Below are 9,697 nucleotides of genomic sequence, written 5' to 3'. Positions count from 1 at the left end.
TTGGAGAAGTGTTTCAGAGAGAGACAACCAGCACCGGAAGGCCCTCTAGGACCGCCACCCGATTCAGGCGATCCTACAATGAGGATGTCATCGCACCAAGCTTCGCGCCCGAAGAAGACAATGAGGCTCCTAATGCTTCATCTTTCCCATGTTATGATTTTCTGAGTAATGCAGGGTTGTTGGATGATTTCTTCACCCTCGTCAACAGGGCGGGTTTAGCCGCCTATGTGGGAGATGAAAGGGAGCAATACTACATGCTCACCAAAATCTTCGTCGAGAGCTTCAAGTTCCACAACAAGCACTATGGCCCGACAGTTGCATTCAAGATTTATGGTAATCCTATTACTATGGAATTGGAATAATTTTGTGTTGCATTGGGTATTGCCCCTGTAGGTACATCAAGGAAGATTGATGACAACCCCCGGGACTTGTTGGAGCTTTATCGAGGGATCGCTAATGATGATTGTCGCACCATTCAGCGTGGCAAGATAAGAAACATCCAACTCCCCGCCATTAAGTATTTTGCCTATTACATTGCTACTAGCATTCTTGGTAGGGAGAACACTAGCAATATTTCTAGCTACCATCTTGCTTTCTTGATTGCTGCACTTACTGGACAGACACCTTATCATCTAGGTTCTCTTATTGCTCGCCGCTTGTCTAACAGGGGGCCTATTTTTGGAGGAACTATTGCATTGCGCATTTTAACACATTTACAACTTCCCCTTGACTCTAATGATGTGCCATTAACTCCTAGGAGGCTTGATATTGCTGCAATGAAGAGCCATCATTTTGTTACCGCTGATTCCACTCCAGATAATTTGGTCTATAGAATGTTGTTTGCTGACGGGGATGAGAAGGAAATTTCTTTTCCCCAGCCAGATTTGTTCAGTATTGACAGGAAACCATGGTCGCGCTCTAAGGAGGAGGTGGAGGAGAAACTGAAGATACAAAGCTTCCACCAGCAGCATGACTCCGAAGACGCCGATCCCTCCTACGAACACACCGTCACGTATCCGGGTGCTTCTTCTAGCACATACCCGGAATATGATCCATCTTCGTCGTACTACGGAGATGCAACTTCATGGCCACGATGGGATTGAACTCCACTTAGGCCAAAAACCTAAGCTTGGGGGGAGGTATATCGGCATCACTCATTCTTTGCATATTATGGTTGCTGGATACTTGTATATACTTGTTTAGTTTGTTTGAGTGGTTTTCTAATGAGAGGGAGATGATATTTGGGGAAGTGCTGCCTAAAAACAGATTCTGGACTGTTACTGAAAAAATTCTAAAAAATAGCCAGAACGGTATTTTGCGAAGCCAATTTTTGTGCATGTTCCCCAGGTTGTTATCTAACTTTCATTAGTTGAACACTTTTCGATTTGAGAAGTGGAAGTATTTCTTAAAAATCGAGTACTGTACTGCTGTCAAGTTTGACGAATTTCTGCTGCTTTATGTTTATGTGACTCTTTTAGTTTGCCATTTCTTGTTTTTGCTTTGTTTCTTTCCTAAAACCCAAAAAAACCAAAAATATTTCTCTTGTTTCTCTTCACTATTTGTTTGTTTTGGTTTCTTGCATTTATTTTGCTTTATTTGCTATCGTTGGTTTGCTATAAGAAAATCCAAAAAGATTTTGCTTTATTTGCTTGTTTCCTCTTGTTCTTGTTTCCAATTCGAAAATACCAAAAATATTTGCTGTTCTTCTTTGGTTTGTAAAGTTCATTTTGAGTTCAATGGTCTTCGGTGGCTGGAGCGTGGTTTTTATTTCATATTATCCAAGCTACACAAGTGAAAGGCAATAATGACGATCTACGACAATTGGATTATGGTGAGAGGCTGGTATGAACTCTATTTGTTTTCATTTTTGTACATATACTCATACATGTGAGCATGCTTAGTTGGTCCATGTGAGGTATATGTCATTTGAGAAAGTCTAGTAGTTCATGATCTCTCATGTTTAGCTCCAATTTATTAATATGAGTAGCATGGATGTTTGCTTGCATTGTTTTATTCATAAGTTGGTATGACATTGTGGTATCCTCCTCTGAATAATTCATTTATATCGACTTGGTACATTCTCACGCATGCATATGACTGAACAAAAGTCAATTAAGCCTCGATGATTTACATTGCTTCAGAGTTCTTGTATCACTTTTATGCCTCCGTTAATTTATTTTGCCGCAAGCATGATTATGACAGTTACTGCTCTCTTGATTTGTCGCTTCCCAGTCTATTGCTAGCTTTCACTTGTACTGAGCGGAAACGCTGCTCGTGCTTCCAAACACCTGAAAACCAAGTTGTTCCAAAGTGTCCACCATAAATACCTATGCATGGCATTTCAAACCATTCCAAGTAAATTCTCATGCGCTACCTTTAAAACCTTCAAAATGCTTCTCAATTTGTGTTAATGTTTCATAGCTCATGAGGAAGTGTGTGGTGTTTAACTTTCAACCTTGTCATTTACTCTTGACGGACTTTCATTATGGACTAGTGGCACATCTGCTTATCCAATAATTTTGCAAAAAGAGCTGGCAATGGGGTTCCCAGTCCCAAATTAATTAACCTAAATAGACACTCCTCCATGGTATGTGATTGTTGGACGACACCCGAAGGATTCGGTTAGCCATGGCTTGTGTAAGCAAAGGTTGGGGGGAGTGTCATCATAATAAAACTAAAATAAAAAGGCACTCCTTCAGGGTATGAGATTGTTGGCGTGCACCCGAGGATTCGGTTAGCCATGGTTTGTGAAAGAAAGGTTGGAAGGAGTGCCACATAAACATAAAAATAATTCATGGGAGCCGCTCTTGGAAGTCCGGTTGGCGAGGTAGTTGGTGTACCCATTACCATTCGTTGACAACAACAAACACCTCTCAAAATAATTTTACTCCTGTTTTAAAAATGAAAAGCTCTAGCGCATGTTAATCCCTGCTTCCCTCTGCGAAGGGTCAATCTTTTATTTTTATGTTGTGTCTCCATCCTTTCTTTGAGCACTATCTTGAGAGCACAACTGTCATTCTTAGTACAATATGCTTGTCTCAAAATATGATTGATTGTGGTATAACTTTGATGCTTTTATCTTTGACAATCACTACTTCTAGTCTTTTTATGAACTTCAGAGGTGCCTGAGCATTTATGTTTTGCTGATCAAATATGGGCAAGCGAGATACCACTTTATCATACTCTTTTATGAACATTGCAATCCTGCTTATAGACATGATTCATGATGCTTATTATTAATTGTTGGTACCTCTCCATGATTGACATAGCTGTTAGATAATCTTATTTGCATGCATCTTATTATGAACTGCCTAAGTGTTAGCCATAGCATGAGAATATATACATCATATGAACAAATGTGTTCGTGAAAGTTCTTTTATCGCATCAGTTGTTAACTGAATTGCTTGAGGACAAGCAATAAGCTAAGCTTGGGGGGAGTTGATACGTCCAAAACGTATCTACTTTCCCGAACACTTTTGCTATTGTTTTGCCTCTAATTTGTGTATTTTGGATGCAACTAACACCGACTAACGCTGTTTTCAGCAGAACTGCTCGGTGTCTCGTTTTGTGCGTAAATCCAACTTTCAGGAAAATCCTCGGAATTTATGCGTAAGGTCCTATTTTCCTGCAATATTGGCGGAGCCGAAGGGCAAGCCGGGTGGGGCCCGAGGGCCCCACACACTAGGCCGGTGCGGCCCGGAGGGGCCCGCACGGCCCTAGTGTGTGGCGGCCTCGGTCGGCCCCCGACGCCCTCCTTCGGACTACTTATTGCCTTCGACCTAAAAACGCACGGGAGAAGCGAAGTCGCCGTAAACCCTCCGAACGCCGCCACATCGCGAAACTCCGTCTCAGGAGCCAGAAGTCTCCGTTCTGGCACTCCGCCGGGACGGGGAATTGGAGGAGATCATCGCCATCATCACCACCGACGCCTCTCCATCGACCAGCCATGTTTCCCCCATCCATGTGTGAGTAATTCCCCCGCTGTAGGCCGAAGGGGATGGTAGGGATTGGATGAGATTGGTCATGTAATAGCATAAGATTGTTAGGGCATAGTGCCTAGTGTCCGTAATTGGTACTTTGATGATATTATTGCAACTTGTTATGCTTAATGCTTGTCACTAGGGCCCGAGTGCCATGATCTCAGATCTGAACATGTTATTGTTTCATCATGATATTCATTGTTTATGATCTTACCTGCAAGTTGTATACACATATCGCTGTCCGGAACCAATGGCCCCGAAGTGACAGAAATCGGGACAACCGGAGGGGATGGTAGTGATGTGAGGATCACATGTGTTCACGGAGTGTTAATGCTTTGCTCCGGTACTCTATTAAAAGGAGTACCTTAATATCCAGTAGATTCCCTTGAGACCCGGCTGCCACCGGCTGGTAGGACAAAAGATGTTGTGCAAGTTTTTCATTGCGAGCACGTACGACTATATATGGAACACATGCCTATTGATTGCTTTGTACTTAGACACCGTTTTATTATTATCTGCAAATGCCCTGCTATGATTGTTACATGAGTTTCTCTCATCCATGCAACACCCGTTATCCGTCCCCGTGCCTACAATATTTTAATCCTGCTGTTTACTATAATCACTACTGCTTTCTCTGCTACTCTGCTGCTACTATTTCACTACTGCTACTGCTATAAAACTGTTACTACTGATAAACTCTTGCGAGCAAGTCTGTTTCCAGGTGCAGCTGAATTGACAACTCCGCTGTTAAGGCTTTCAAGTATTCTTTGTCTCCCCTTGTGTCGAATCAATAAATTAGGTTTTACTACCCGCGAAGACTGCTGCGATCCCCTATACTCATCATGGAGCGACGAAGAAATATATGCTGAATGAAGAACAGATTCATTCATCCTGGGGTATCCTAATCTTCATGTTGTCGTGAACATTAACATCATTATTGGCTGCTTTTGGCTATTGTATGCAGTTTATGTATTATATTTAGTTTTCTGGATTTATTATGCTCCTGTGAATTTATCCCATACTAGTTTCTAGATTTGCTACTAGATTTGTTACCATATTGGACAAAAAAACGAGGATCAAAAGGCAACAATCATTGAAGAAAGACAGAAATAGAAGTTTCTCTAGATTTGATACTCCCTCTATGCCGGTTTACTAGACCTATAGTGAAATAAGAAAAAATCCATGAAATTGGGCTAGATTAGCTAATCAATACGTGATTTAATTGTTGAGACTCCTTGAAACTAGCATCTCTTCTCTTCTCGTAGTAACATCAGCCTAGGTGAAAACCGCATGCATCGTGTGAACAGGATATGCATGGCGTGTGAACAGGCTATGCATGGGTCTCTCCGCTTCTCTTAAACTTCAGCCTTAATTAGCACAGGAAAAGAGAGAATTAAGGGACTAAATCAACGTTCATCCAGATTACCGTGGCCCAATCAGTTAACACCTTGGTCGCATCGCAATTCATCACAAGCCTAATAAACCGGTATGGAGGGAGTAACACTGCTGCTGCTACTAGATGTCAAACTACTCCCTCTATGCCGGTTTACTAGGCTTATAGTAAAATTAGAAAAATTTCATGAAATTAGGCTAGATTAGCTAATCAATACGTGATTTAATTGTTGAGACTCCTTGAAACCAGCATCTCTTCTCTTTTCGTAGTAACATCAGCCTAGGTGAAAACCGCATGCGTCGTGTGAACAGGATATGCATGCCGTGTAAACATGCTATGCATGGGTCTCTTCGCTTTTCTTAAACTTCAGCCTTAATTAGCACAAAAAAAGAGAGAATTAAGGGACTAAATCAACGTTCATCCAGATTACCGTGGCCCAATCAGTTAACACCTTGGTTGCAGCGCAATTCATCACAAGGCTAATAAACCGGTATGAAGGGAGTACTAATTTGATGAAAAGAGAGAACTGTTAATTTGCTGGAGCAAATCCATTCTTTTTTTGGTGCCTTAATCCTCCATGTTTAATGCGTGGCAGGGAATCTTGAATTAAATGCGCGAGATTTACTGCTATAATTAATTAACATAATTTAATGGGCGGGGTAATAGAAAACGACATAAAAAAGAAAGGGAATTGATTCGCACGAGGCTTCGCGGGGTCGAACGTCAGGGAGGGATTTCCGTCTTGTGGGTGCCCAAAACCAGCTCTCGTTCCTCTCAACAACAAACCATGAAGATTAATTCTTGAGAGTGTGTATTCAGCTTTCACAGAAGAATTTTAAAAAATAAACCAAAACATGCATATACTCCGGCGTAAAACTTTGGCACTTCTCGCAAATTCGTAATGATTAATGTTGGTAAAATATTATATGGTATCTAACAAATCACGTCCGTTGTTCAACACGAGCTTATATCGAAGAGAAATAGAAACAATTTAACAAGGAGATAATCACTTCCCCGATTTGTACTAGTGCAGACTAAACCATCAAATTCATATTACAGCAACAGCTAATGTCTATAGAAAATTACATGTTGGCAATATAACTTGCATATACGTAATACATGATGAATCGATCTCCAGTAAGAAGTCAAGATTAAGAACGTTATTTATCTTTTGCGGGAGATAAAAATCAGCGGAAACCAGATGCACGAGTTTATGAAAATACACTTGACTGCCATGGTTTGAAATCTGGCGTGCCGGAGCAGCTCTGCGTTCTTCTTCTCCAGAGCGAGCTTCTCAGCGCGGAGACGACCCAGCTGCTGGAGCGGGTTCCGACCCTGGATGGCCGTCCTCGAGGACGACGAGGACACGAGCCGACGCTGTCCTTCCCTGGCGGCCGCCGTGAAGTTCGCCTGCGGTGCGCGGAGGTTCCTCGCTGCTGACCGAAGCGCCGCAACCGCTGCCATCGACTTACGACGATTGTTTCGCTCGCGGTGATCTCTCCCTAGCTAACTAGTTTCTGCTTCGAGTTTCGCTGTCCCGGTTTGTGTCGACGTGATCGGCGTGTTGTCGGCTCAGAGTGCCTCCCTGCGTACTCATATACTACTAGCCTAGGATTTCCTGTTTCCGACTCGAAGACAACCTGCGGGCCGTGTATTGTCCTGTAGTCCTGATCCGAAGGTGAAGGCGAGGTTCTGCACTTACTATGCTTCTACGACAAGCTGTGCTCGAGCGACGTCTTGACGTCGACATGTTCTGACGTGTCCACGCACTCCTCCTCAAAATAGCTTTCACCCGGCTTTATAAATAAAACCACATCCATACAAAGTTTAGATACAACACAACGAGCACACAACACACACCAATGGTCTGCTGGGGCAACAACACAACATGCACACAAGAACGGGAAAAACGATACAACCCCCACAGAAGAGGGCCACTCAGAGGCTGGACGACGTAGAAATGCGACGGGCTGCCGCAAGAAGATCCTCCAACATGCCGTTCAGGCGCTCCCTGTCCCGCTGCCTACATAGCGGGTACCACTGCTGCAATAAAGCCAAGAAATAGTAGATAGAGTCAGAAGCGCGTCGAGGTAAGATACGCTCAATGACCATCTTAGAAGCGCGTCGAGGTAAGATACGCTCAATGACCATCTTATTGCGCACAGTGCACAGAGTCCAGGTCAAAGCCGCGAACAATAACCAGAAGAGGCGCCTCCTCCTACCGGTGTTGTTCGCATGTGCCCCAATGAACTCACCGACGGCTGAAGCCTGCCACTCAGGCCCCAGCGCCTCCTGGAGGAAGCTCCAAAGGAAACGGGCCGCGGAGCAAGAGAACATGATGTGTGTCGTCGTCTCCGGGATCGCACACAATGGACAAAGCCCGTTGCCCGGCACGTGCCTCTTCGCAACCTCCACCCCAGAGGGAAGGCGATCCCTAAGTAACTGCCATAAGAAAATCTTCGTCTTAAGCGGGATAGGCGCTTTAAAAAGAGGGGGGCCGTCCAGGGAAGCGGGGGGCCCCTAAACATGGCCCGATAGGCTGTCCACACGGAGAACGAGCCGGATGGCGTTAAGCGCCAAGAAGACGCGTCTAATCCCCCCGGCAGAGTGTTCGGGAGGAGGTCCCGCAGCAAGGTCAGACTCAGGGCCTCTTCTTGGGTAAGACTGCGACGGAACAGGATATCCCAGCCCCCCTAGGCGGCGTCGGCAACAAGAATAGGGGGTATGCGCAAATGGTGAAGAGGTCTGGGAAGTCAGGACAAATGGGGCAGTCTGCCCACGCACTCATCATGGGTGGTAGACCGGTTAAGCTTTTTTTAACAATTGATGTTATATTAGTATCAATCTGATACCAAATATACACTTGGTTTCCATGCTAACATGATATCTAGAGCATAGTCCAGACATCAAGGGACCTGGTACACAAATTGTCAGAGTAAAAAATCAATCTTTTACCCTTGTTTGTAAGTTCACAATAGTGATTACTCCATTAGAAATTGTCACATTGTTTGTTCGATATCGGAACGCTTAGAGTTTTGATAGTCAAAATACTCAAAATTAATTGGACTTTTGCATGACGAAAAACAAACAATTCAAAGGAAAAGTAGCTGTAAAAGGATTCATTGTTAGAGTAGCACATGTGCACATATGTTGATCAATCTAAAATAAAAGAGATACACTAGTAAGTGAAGTATTCTTAGCAATTTTGCTTTCCAATTTATCCTAATACACCTCACATCGTTTTGCAAAATTCTAGGCTTCGACTAGACGATCATTAGCAAGACAGCAATTTGCTGCGATCGAGTAGCATAGAAAAGCAGCAGCACGGTGGGATGGCAGCTGATCAGTCTCCCTCTGTCTCAACTAGTAGTACAGTAGTACGATCCACTTTTGTATTTCAAATTCAGCGGTGCCACTGCCAAGTGCCATTAAGTTGTGCGACCTCCAGAGTTACTGAAACCAAACGGCGTCGCGCTGTTACTCCCATGAGCTAGCAGTAATGTCAATGCTCTTCAAGTCTTCATCCAACGCACTTCGATTCCCGCACTCCAGTTCACTACTCGCCTACTTAACCTCTTCATCTACCCCTGTTCTTTCAGCTACGAGAAGAGAAATTAGATTCAGCATCTCACAGCACCTCTCCACTCCGAAGCCTCTCCTCCCTTTGGCCATGCGGCCGGACTGGTCTTCCCTCCCGTCCGAGCTCCTCGGCCACATCGCCGACTGCCTCCTCGCCACAAACGACGTGGACTGCTACATGGACTTCCGCGCCGTCTGCACCAGCTGGCGCTCCGCCACGGAAGACCCCAAAGGCAATCTCTTCGACCTCCGTTTCCGCCCTCGGCGGTGGATCATCGTTGACGAGGTCTTCCAGACAGACGCGCGCCTGATGATCAACACCGTCACGGGCCGCGTCCGCCGGAAGGACCTCCCGCTGCTCCGCAAGTACGATGTCATCACCACCACTCCATGCGGCTTCCTCGTCCTCGCCGACCTGGAGCCCCCTCACGCTGCGCGTGTCCTCAACCCTTTTACTGGCCACATGATTCGATTCATGGCGGAGGTGCCCTTCGAGCTTGGTATTTCGGCGGCCGCTCTGTCCTGTGGGTCTTCGCCCAAACTCCTCTTGGTATCCGACAGATGCCAGGAGCAGTACTCTGCGTCTCTAGACTCTACTGGTAATTTCAGTCTGGATGAAAGCTTCATCTGTTTTCTTGCTACGCGGCTGGCCGTGGGCGGCGGCTTCAGCACCGACAGCAGGGCAATGTTTGTACCTTATCGGTTTTGTTTTCCTGGGAAGATGTGTCATGTGTTGGAGCAGTTC

This window comes from Lolium rigidum, chromosome 6, assembly GCF_022539505.1.
Source record: "Lolium rigidum isolate FL_2022 chromosome 6, APGP_CSIRO_Lrig_0.1, whole genome shotgun sequence".
NCBI lineage: Eukaryota > Viridiplantae > Streptophyta > Magnoliopsida > Poales > Poaceae > Lolium > Lolium rigidum.
This window is presented reverse-complemented; position numbering follows the sequence as displayed.